Source organism: Gymnoscopelus microlampas, assembly GCF_963454915.1.
Source record: "Gymnoscopelus microlampas genome assembly, chromosome: 11".
NCBI classification, from domain to species: domain Eukaryota; kingdom Metazoa; phylum Chordata; class Actinopteri; order Myctophiformes; family Myctophidae; genus Gymnoscopelus; species Gymnoscopelus microlampas.
In genome coordinates, this window is record NC_139948.1 from 4,406,924 (window position 1) to 4,419,272 (window position 12,349).

The following is a 12,349-nucleotide window of genomic DNA, read 5'->3' on the forward strand; positions in this document are numbered from 1 at the left end:
TGGGTTTGTATAGGAAGGGGGCGTGTCTGATAAAATGAACATCAAATATCTAAATACTGAACCAAGCAACATAAAAAGTGTCTGGGGTGTTCACAAAAGCCTGAGTAGACGATAAAATGACCCCAAATATGTTTGTTACATAATGATTACATAATGATTTAGGATTTCTATTCAGCGCTGCTGTGTTGAGAACTGTAACAGCACAGGCAGTCAGATTTAACACAGCCAAGCTACATCTGCACAGGCAGGGAGCTGAGGAATGTTTGGGCTGATTCCATGTGTTGCTATGAGAGTTCCTTCACCACACACACACACACACACACACACACACACACACACACACACACACACACACACACACACACACACACTCTCTTTCTCTCTGTTGCTCTTCCTCTCTCTCTCTCTCTCTGTCGCTCTTCCTCTCGCTCTTTCTCTCTCTCTCTCGCTCTTTCTCTCTCTCTCTCTCTCTCTCTGTCTCTCTCTCTCTGTCTCTCTCTCTCTCTCTTCCTCTCTCTGTTTCTCTCTGTCTCTTGTCTCTCTCCCACCCTCTGTCTTTCTTTCACTGTCTGTCTCTCTCTCTTTCTTCTCACTGTCTCTCTCTTCTCACTGTCTCACTGTCTCTCTCTAGCTCTCACACTCTCTCTCTCTTCCTCTCCCTCCCCTTCCCCCCCACCCTCTCCATGCCTTCACTCTCTTCATTCTCCTCCACTTTTCTCGCGTGTGCTCACTCGCACTCGTGTGCGTGTGTTTGCATGTGTGCGTTGGGGAGTGGAAGTGAGACACAAAGTGTTCCGCTCCTCGGCCCGTGTGCTCTGTTGGGAACAAAATGTCAGTCTCCTTCACCCCCTCCTGTACCATGGGTGCCTCCTTTACAGGAGAGCTGCGTGTAACTCCGAAGTACTCGGAGATTACACTCAAGTCTAGTTACATAAGCTGACCAGCTGCCTCATGCTGGTACGGTGCTAGCAGCTATACAGTAGCACACTGTATGTGACTTTTCTGTGAACACCTGTGGAGTGTTGGGACCACGTGCTGCAAGGGAACCAGGCCCGGACAAAGTAATAACTCAACCCTACCCAGTGCCAGGCTTGGGACAATGATTGCATAATCGTTTAATGCACCCTATGCACAGCAGCCATATTGTGAAGACATTGACAGGTGTTGCCAATGATACTAATGACGGCTCTGTTCCATTCTGGTCAAACAGAGTCAGGGTGCTGATTTTGTGCATGTTGGCTCACTGGAAACACTCTGCTATACCAGTGGGTCTAAAGTTGGGGTCCAGGGACCCTCATGGGCTTCCAAATGGCCCCTTACAGGTGTGTAACTCTGAGAGTGTACAAATGGAACCAGAAACCACTTTGCTAAATGGAACAGAGCCTTCATTAGTATCATTGGTAACACCTGTGAAGGAAGTGATAATATGGCTGCTGTGCATAGAGCCTATTGCAATTATTTGAGATAATAATCATTTCCGTGTTGAAAGATTTGACGCGTTGTAAGCTTGTAGATCAGCTATGTCTGCTATTTTTACAGCTATTTTTTAAATATGTCAATCATTTCTTTGTATATATCAGTTATTTGTCATATCTGCCGTGTGCAATTTTTGATTACGAAGCCTAAAAGGCTTCATATCTCTGCTGTCGGGCAGAAGTCCAAAATGTTCGTTTTTCAGGAAATGAAAAAAAAACTAAACAAAAAGTGGAGTTAGGAGGTTTTGTTCATCATTGATAAGAACAGCTGAATGGACCTCCAAGCTCACAATGAGGTTGGAGGTCAAAAGGGGGTGGGGCCTGGAGTCAGCAAAACCAGCTAACCAGAAGCGCTTTTTAATACTTTTCATTGGTTCAATATGTTTTTTTTAACCCAACTCACAGACGTAAAGGGTGTTCAATAGCACTGATTTATGAAAAGAAAAGGCTGAAAAATGTAGTTAGCTGGTTTCTGCCCGACAGCAACAAGTATTATGTTCCAATGTTCAATGGCCAAACAAACACACAATTAAGCCGTTTATCACAATTATTGGAGTCACAATTCATCGTCAACTTAAATGTGTAATCGTGACAGCCCTACCTGTGACAATTATTACATAACGTTGCTGCCGGGCAGAACAGTATTTATTTCTTAAATTAACGCCTTACAGTTTTGGACATATGATTTGTCCATCCGACACACTATCGCTTACCACTTCCTTCACAGGTGTTACCAATGATACTAATGAAGGCTCTGTTCCATTTAGTGTAGCACAGTGGTTTCCGCGACCCCCTCTGAGAGTGTACAAATGGAACCAAATGGACCCTTACGGGTCCATTTGGTTCCATTTGTACACTCTCAGAGTTACACACCCGCAAGGGGCCATTTGGAAGCCCATGAGGATCCCTGGACCCCAACTTTAGACTGGTGTAGCAGAGTGTTTCCAGTGAGTCAACATGTACAATATCAGCACCCTGACTCTGTTTGACCAGAATGGAACAGAGCCTTCATTAGTATCATAGGTAACACCTGTGCATTTCTTCATAATATGGCTGCTGTGAATAGAGCCTATTAACGCCTTACAGTTTTGGACATATGATTTGTCCATCCGACAGACTATACTCGTCTAATCGCAATAATTTGAGAAAAAGCAAATGCTTTCATAAAAATGAAAAGTTAAGTATTCGAAAGTAAACATTTAAAAAGTAAAAAAAAAAAAAAACAATAATAGTGAAAATAACTGATGCACAGCGACGTGATGTGTTTTAGATCTGCTATTTTCATTATATTTGAGTTGAATTACAAATGTTACTTTTTTTTTGTTGACTAGAGTCAAAACCCCTCCCCCCAGTACCCCTGGGGAGGTCCCTGGAGCTAGCCCACGTTGAGAATCACAGGTTTATATAATATGCTGAGACCTGTGACATTATGATTATATCATCTCTGTCCAAAACTGTTACTTTTCAGGATTCAAATTCAAAAGTAGCAGATCTACAAGCTTGTAGATCTGCTACTTTTTGATGCTTTCCAAAAGTTTAAATATAGAGATAAGAGGTTTCCGACGGCGACAATATGCATCTCACATGTTACCGGCGCTTTAGATATATAGCCCCCCCTCACATCCCCCCTCCCCCCCTTCACCCCTAAACATGTCCGTGTACCCGACTCCCTCGCCCGCGGAGAGAGAGAGAGAGAGAGAGCCTAATGTGGCTCGGTGACCTTTGGACACATGTGTGCTTAGCGTGTTGGTGGTGCGCCCCTCTCCTCTCAGATTACACGTATGAGCACAGCCCCTCCACGTGTGTAACCCCCCCCCCCCCTCCCCCTTTCCTTACAGTTGTTTCTTGAAAAAAACTTTTGTTTGCTATATCAACTTTTTCATGTCAAGGACCACCCAAAATGATACGTATTGGCCCGCGGACCCCACATCTCAAAATATTTTATTCCAGGGACCACCCAGAAGCAAAGATTTGAGTTAAAAAAAAAGTAAAAAAAAAAAAATGTATATGTATTCAACGATTTGTACTGCGTTTTTTTTATTTGCAAATTTTCAAGATTTTTCAAAAAATGTATTATCTGCTATTTTTGAATAGCCAAAGAAATATTAAAATGACACACAGATGCGTTACCGGATTGAATGGGTTAAAAAGCTGAGAATGGAAAATAAGGATAAGCTCAGATATAACGTATAGAAACACTAGAAGGAAGTTATAGCGCAGCACACGAAATGAATCAAAAAGCTCTGTGAAGAAAAGAGAAAAAAAAGGCAGCAGTCAACAGAAAAGTCTTCAGTTTCGATGTAAAAGAAGTGAGGGTTGCATCAGACCTGCAGTTTCCTTGGAGTTTGTTCCAGATAATGTGCTGCATAAAAACAGAACGCTTGCGAAGGTTAAAGCCTCAGTCTGCGATTTCTCTCAAACTGCTTGGCTGTGTGTAGAACAGCCAGGGACATTATGTTCAGAATGATGAACATCATCATTCTAATTAGTGTGCTAATTGTTTAGGAAAGCAGCTGAATTGGTTGTATGTTTTGTGATAAATTATCTAAATCTACAAAGTAACTAAAGTTTTGTGGAGTGAAAAGTACAGATTATTTTCCTCTGAGATGTAGTGGAGTAGAAGTATAAAGTATTGAAAGAATGTAAATACACAAGTAAAGTGAAGGTTATGCCAAAATTGTACTTAAGTACAGTACTTGAGTAAGTGTGCTTTAGTTAGTAATAAGCAATAATAAGCACTAATAATAATAAGCAATAATAAGCACTAATAATAAACTTTATTTATATAGCACCTTTCATGACATAAAATCAAAGTGCTTTACAGAGCAAAAAACACAAAACATAACAAATAAAACAATGGCAAAAAAACAATGGCATGAAAATAATGGCTAAAACAATACATAACAGCCAGTGAGGCAGCGAGCAAAACAGTAAAGACATGAATAACAACAGATTTAGAAGATAAAAAATCAACTAAAAGTAAGAGTGAAGAAATTAGTCTTTAGCTGTGCTTTTAAAACTGTCCACAGAGGGTGCCTGTCTTAAAGGGACACTTCACCCAAAAAAAACTTTGTTTCAATGGATTAGTCATCCCATGGAGACTTGAATTCATGGATATTTTTTTAGTTTTTTGTCTCATTCCTAAAACAATAATTTGTCTTAAAAAGTATCAAAAAAAATTAAAAATATCCATGAATTCAAGTCCCCATGGGGTGACTAATCCATTGAAACAAAGTGTTTTTTGGGTGAAGTGTCCCTTTAAGCTCATAGTGTGCTATATCTTAGTGTCCACCACTGTGAGAAAAGCAACTCAAAGGGGACAGAGGAAGCCTGGGGGCCCGACGCAGAAAAGTGTATTTTTGTACACAGGCAGAGCAAACACTGCTCGCACGGTACAATCATGAGGGCTCATTTAAAGGGGTATTTCACTTTAAAACGCTTCTGGGGTCATTTTAAACGCCTACTCTGGCTTTTATGTGACACCCCATTCAGTGGTGGAAAGTAACTAAGTACATTTACTTAAGTACTGTACTTAGGTACAATTTTGAGGTATTTGGTACTTACAGATATAAATGATTACGTTATAAAACCTACGTTAACCACTTTAGCCCTATTTTATACCTAGGATATTTGAAAATAGCAGATCTACAAGCTCACAACGCGTCGCATCGCGACACGTTGTGAGCTTGTAGATCTGCTATTTTCAAACATTTTTGTACGTTTACTTTTGGTACTTTAAGTACATTTTGATACCAATACTTTTGTACTTTTACTCAAGTACATTTTGAATCCCGGACTTGTACTACTTTTACTTAAGTAAAACGGTTAAGCACTTTTTCCACCACTCGCCCCATTTCAATATTCAGATAATGTTATATTCATCATGATCAGGACACGCCCCCCTCCCTTCCTATTATTATAAGCCATTTCAACTCCAAACTCCATGTGAACCATATGTTAGAAGCATTTAGGTTCCACCTCTACCCCCTCGCAGAGTTAAATAGGCTCTATGCACAGCAGCCATATTATCACTTCCTTCCCAGGTGTTACCAATGATACTAATGAAGGCTCTGTTCCATTTAGTGTAGCGCAGTGATTTCCACGACCCCCATAACTCTGAGACCAAATGGAACCTTACGGGTCCATTTGGTTCCATTTGTACACTCTCAGAGTTACACACCTGTAAGGGGCCATTTGGAAGCCCATGAGGGTCCCTGGACCCCAACTGTAGACCCACTGGTGTAACAGAGTGTTTCCAGTGAGCCAACATGCACAATATTAGCACCCTGACTCTGTTTGACCAGAATGGAACAGAGCCTTCATTAGTATCATTGGTAACACCTGTGAATGTCTTCATAATATGGCTGCTGTTCATAGAGCCTATTGACACTGTGTGTAGTGGGGGGGGGGGGGGGGGGGGCTCATACTGTACATCCTAAATCGTCAGTTGTCCCATAACGGAATGAGCTAGTTGTGAATCACCAAGCCTATTTTAGGGTTCTCTCTGGTGTGTGTGTGTGTGTGTGTGTGTGTGCGCGTGTGTCAGACATTCCGCTCCCATGTGAGTCTTATCAGGCGTCTAACAGTGGCGTGTAATGGAATCCGCTGAGCTGATTACCGATTGGTCAAGCTCTGCTTCCTGACCTGTCATCAACCGGGTATTTCCCTTTGACCTGGTCCCTGTTCCTATACCCCCCACCTTTCAGTGACCAAATGACCCCCCCCACACACGCGCGCGCACACACACACACACACACACACACACACACACACACACACACACACACACACACACACACACACACACACACACACACACACACACACACACACACACACACACACACACACGCCCCTGGCCAGCAGCAGTGTAAAGTCCATGTACTCAAGTACTGTACTTAAGTACAATTTTGAGGTACTGTTACTTTTCTGGAGTATTTCCAATTGTCAATACTTTTACTTCTACTCCACTACATCTCAGAAGCAAATATTGTACTTTTACTCCACTACATTTATTTGAAAACTTTAGTTACTTTGCAGATATACATTATTACGTTATAAAACATACATCTATTTCATACCTAGGCTATTTGAAAATGGCAGATCTACAAGCTCACAAACGCACCGCATCGCGACGCGTTGTGAGCTTGTAGATCTGCTATTTTCAAACATGTTAGTACTTTTACTTTTGGTACTTTAAGTACATTTTGATACCAATACTTTTGTACTTTTACTCAAGTCAATTTTGAATTCCGGACTTTTACTCGTAACAGAGCACTTCTACATTGCAGTATTGATACTTTACTTTTACTTAAGTAAAACATTTGAGTACTTTTTCCACCAGTGCTGGCCAGACATGGCACCCACACACACACACTATTTCAGTGCCCAAAATGCCTTTGGCCGGACATGCCCCCCCCCCCCCCCCCACCCCCGCGCAAAGAGTAAACAATTGAGCAAATCACAATATTTATTACAGCCAATTCTTCGACTTGTGCAAGGCACTACCTTGACTGTGATAACTGTGTGTGTGTGTGTGTGTGTGTGTGTGTGTGTGTGTGTGTGTGTGTGTGTGTGTGTGTGTGTGTGTGTGTGTGTGTGTGTGTGTGTGTGTGTGTGTGTGTGTGTGTGTGTGTGTGTGTGTGTGTGTGTGTGTGTGTGTGTGTGTGTGTGCACTTCTACATTGCAGTATTGATACTTTACTTTTACTTAAGTAAAACATTTGAGTACTTTTTCCACCACTGCTGGCCAGACATGGCACCCACACACACACACACTATTTCAGTGCCCAAAATGCCTTTGGCCGGACATGCCCCCCCCCCCCCACCCCTGCGCAAAGAGTAAACAATTGAGCAAATCACAATATTTATTACAGCCAATTCTTCGACTTGTGCAAGGCACTACCTTGACTGTGATAACTGTATGAGTGTGTGTGTGTGTGTGTGTGTGTGTGTGTGTGTGTGTGTGTGTGTGTGTGTGTGTGTGTGTGTGTGTGTGTGTGTGTGTGTGTGTGTGTGTGTGTGTGTGTGTGTGTGTGTGTGTGTGTGTGTGTGTGTGTGTGTGTGTGTGTGGGGGGGTGTCTTTACTATTCCCCAGGGAGGGGACACCCTGCTGTGTTTTGGTCTTGTTGGCCTAGCCAGTGGTGAGTCAGTGCAGAGGATGTGTTATTGAACAGTAGCCTGTCATGTAAAGGTTAGACCAACACCCAGTGGAAAAAGTACTTTTTTTTTTTTTTACTTAAGTAAAAGTATCAATACTGCAATGATAGATTACAAGTAAAAGTCCGGAATTCAAAATTGACTTGAGTAAAAGTACAAAAGTAATGGTATCAAAATGTACTTGAAGTACCAGAAGTAAAGGTAGCAGAATGTCCCATTTTACAAGTTTTCAAATGTATAAGAATCTTTTGAAAATAGCCGATCTACAAGCTCACAATGCGTTTCGCATTGTGAGCTTGTAGATCGTCTATTTTCAAATGGCCAAAATGTTTATAGGGCGGAAGTGGTTAATGTATGTTTTGTAATGATCATCAAAATCTACAAAGTAATTAGTAACTAAAGTTTTCAAATAATTATGGTGGAGTAAAAGTATAATATTTGGATCCGAGACGTAGTGGAGTAGAAGTAAAAGTATTGACAAATTGGAAATACTCAAGCAAAGTACAAATGTACAAATGGACCCTTACGGGTCCATTTGATTCCATTTGTACACTCTCAGAGTTACACACCCGTAAGGGGCCATTTGGAAGCCCATGAGGGTCCCTGGACCCCAACTGTAGACCCACTGGTGTAACAGAGTGTTTCCAGTGAGCCAACATGCACAATATCAGCACCCTGACTCTGTTTGACCAGAATGGAACAGAGCCTTCATTAGTATCATTGGTAACACCTGTGAATGTCTTCATCATAATATGGCTGCTGTGAATAGAGCCTATTGCCAATCTTCAAGCTAAAAAAAACAACAACGCATGATCGCCATTGGCTATTATTTTCACCGCTGGACACCGTTCTATGATAATTAGAACCAGCCTGTACCTTTCTGATGTTGTAATTCAGTTTAGTTAGTGAAGTGGGCGCTTCCTGCTAAAAGCACAGCTCCCGTTCTGAATGATTCCGTCTGTAATCATTTGAACAGTGTCGCCAGATTTTTGTGGGAGAAATAAGCAACTACAGCTCTGTGAAAACGAGCCCGAAAAGAAGCGACTAGGCCACATGAGCGTCGGATATTATATATAGCAAAAATGGCCTAATGTAATTCCTGGGGACGCTACTGGGGTGTCCTTGCCATGGAAAGAACCACTGGTTTAAACACCACTAGGAAACAAGCCCAAATAAGCAACAGCTACACTTCAGAAACAAGCCCCAAAAAACGCAACTACCAATATTTATACGCGACTTTACAGGAAAACAAGCCCAAAGACGCTTATAATAAGCGGACGTGGCAACACTTGCATTTTGAACTGCTGCCTCCTCCGGGCTAAAATAGTTCAGGGACATTAAGTTAAAGCTATTTGACTGTGTTTTCCAGTGGGGATGTCACTGAAGCCATGGTGGTGTCGGGGGGGGGGGGTTAGTCATTCTAAGGGGCTGCAACTGAACACTGCGTCTATTGATTGTTGGGACACAAAGCCTGTGTGTGTCAGTGTGTGAGTGTGTATGTGAGTGCGTGAGCTTTTGCATCTGTCTGTTTGGTTTTGTCACTTTTTTGTGTATTTGCGTTTGAAAGTCTCGCTTCGACACAGCAGCACTCAACCCTTCTGCCTCTCTCACACACACACACACACACACACACACACACACACACACACACACACACACACACACACACACACACACACACACACACACACACATTCCCCAAGACCAGACTCACTCGGCCATGAATTCCCCTTGGACGTATATATATGTAATGGAATGGAGTTCTGTGGCGGTGTCATTCAACAGACGCAGCGGGGGGGGGGGCCAGGAGAGTGTGTGTGTGTGTGAGTGTGAGTGTGTGCCCACAGACAGCAGGGCAGGGTGGGAGGTCACCCACACATAACAACAGGCCTTGTTCTTGTTCCCCCTCTTTCTTTCTCTCGCTCGCTCTCTCTCTCTCTCTTTCTCTCTCTCCATGAACTGTAATGTAGGAAGCATGCTTCAAGGCTTGGTCTCCCTGACCGAAAAAAGAAAGAAATCAAATGTATTTATAAAGCACGTCTGAAAACAACTCCCGTTGAACCTTACATAAATATCCAAAATATGACATATTTAAAAAATCTGTTGCCAAAATGAACAAAGTACAAAAAAAGAGTCAAAGAAATTGAAAACCGAAAAGAAATCGTCCAAGAAATCAAGTTTTCGATTTCTTGGACGATCTACCCGATACAATCGTATAATGTCATCTTAGAGCGGTCCTCTTGAATTGTAAGAAACATCGTAATTCATATCGTTTCATAGATTCAAAACTATGAATCTATGAAGTGATAGGATACTGTGCTCTCACTCCCTCCAAAAGGGCCTTTTTCTGCTGCATCAGCTCGTTGCCTCTTTTGGTTCCTTGTCAAGACTAACAGCATGTTAATCTCTGTGGAGCCAGCTTGGCTCGCACATGGCACCATGACCCCCTCACCCCCCCCCCCCCCCGCCCCCTGGCATCACCCTCACTAGGGCTGGGATCGGGAACCGAAGTAACCGGAATGGGTTCCGTCACGTTTTTGGAACCAGTTTCACGTAAACCAGTTCCTCACACTGTCAGAGCTGGTATGTGGACTTCACGACGTCTGCTATACCAGTGGTTCTCAAAAGGACCCCCCAAAATGAAAGTATTTGGCCGCGGACCCCCATCTCAAAAATATTGTTCCAGGGACCCCCCAGAAGCAAAGATTTGAGTTACAAATGTTCGCTTTAAAACATATATATTCAAAGATTTGCGCAAATCTTCACAAATTTTCAAAAATAGCAGATCTACAATTTTTGAACAGCCAAAGTATAAAAGATTAAAGTGGTTAAAATGATCGTGACGCTATATTAACACATTTTGTTGGGGACCCCCTGGAACCCCCCCCCCCCCCCCCCCCCCCCCCAAGGACCCCTGGGGGTCCCCGGACCCCACTTTGAGAACCAACGTGCCATACAATTACAATACCGGTGGTGGTGCTCAAACGTTTTTTTTTTTATTTCAAGGACCACCGTAAACTCTTGAGTGTGTACAAATGGAACCAAATGGACCCTCACCCCCGAGGCGCTACTAACAGTATCAACCAGTGAAGTATTAACTTAGTGCTGATAAGTTTGAAACATCCACCTCCACATCCAAAGGGCAAGACCACTTTGGTAGAGGTTTGGGTTGGGTAGTCGCCTTGCCATGGTGTAACTCCAAAGGTGGACAAGAAATCATAAACGATTGCTCCATTGATTAGAAATGGATAATTCTAAATATGCTCCTCGTTGACTTGCATCGTACGGTGAAACAGCTCTCAAAGTCACCCTTTTAGCACGTAAACGAACGTATACAAAGTTGATTCAGACAATATAGAACATCACCAAACCCAGTGCTGTTTTTTTTTTTCATAAAAATGTTAACTTCCCGTTGATTTCACTATTTTTATTAGGAGGAAAACCCGGACTCTGGTGATGTTCTATATTGTCTGCTTTGTTTGCGTTCATTAACATGCTAAAAGAGTGACTTTGAGAGCTGTTTCACTGTTTCACCGTACAATGTAAGTCAATGAGGAGCGTATTTTGAATGATCAATTTCTAATCAATGGAGCAATTATTTTTGATTTGTTGTCCACCTTTGGAGTTACATCATGGCAAGGTAACTACACAACCCAAACCTCTACCAAAGTGGTCTTGGTTAAGATGGTTAGGGATGTGTTCGGTAGGCCTGTCAAAAAAAAACGATTCATGAATAAATCGCGATTCTTAATGCCACGATTTTAAAAATCGATTCAAAATATTAAAATCGATTTTTTTTGGGGAAAAAAATAAATAAAAAATTTAATTTTTCTTTTTTTATAAGTTAGTACCTTTTTCACTGGCAATTTGTCTGAAATCAATGTCAGAAAGACTGCCTGACATGATCTGGCTGCATTGAAGTGTATGATTCAACTTTTCATGGTTTATATTATATCAAAATGTTCTAGTATAATTAAAGCAAAGTGATTTGGGGTAGAAAATTGCAATAAATCGCAGAATCGAATATCAATTAATCGCAGAATCGCAATTTTAATCGAATCGGCACCCTAGAAAATCGCAATAAATCGCAGAATCGAATCGAATATCAATTAATCGCAGAATCGCAATTTTAATCGAATCGGCACCCTAGGAATCGATTTTGAATCGAATCGTGAGGTAAGTGAATCGTGACACCCCTAGTGTTTGGGGTACGTCCCACAAGGGGAGAGGCCCCAGGGCAGACCAAGGACCAGATCGGTGGGTGGGGGGGTTTCCATCTCCACACTGGCCTGGGAACGCCCCGGGATCCCCCTCTCAGTATGAAGTAGCTATAATGTGGCCTGGGAAAGGGAAGTGTGGGATTCTCTGCTGGAACTGTTACCATGGAGGTCTCCATGACTGGCAGGCTGGCAGTCCTGAATGCTGCCTGTGTGAACCACAGGGCTAATTAGCTCATTAATTAGGCGGGCAGTTAATCACTCACGTTTCTTTTTACACAAGCTCCTGCCTTGAGACAGAATATTGTAAGTTTTTCTGTCTCTTTATTCATACCATTTGGGGTGCTACTTGTTTGCCCAAGTGAATTGAGCCCCCCCCCCCCCACAAAAAAAAGAAAACAATATCCCATAATATTCTTTGTCTGTGTTTGATAGTTAAGGAAGTGCAGCGTTTCTCTGTACAAATTAGAATCCTCCACAGTACATGTGGTATATGACC

At 42.2% G+C, this 12,349-nt stretch overlaps 1 protein-coding gene across 5 annotated transcripts in view; it reads left to right on the plus strand.

The window, feature by feature from the left end:
• LOC311056193 (uncharacterized protein) overlaps positions 1–12,349 on the plus strand; it is a 49,476-nt gene that overhangs the window by 4,908 nt on the left and 32,219 nt on the right. The window lies entirely within an intron of this gene.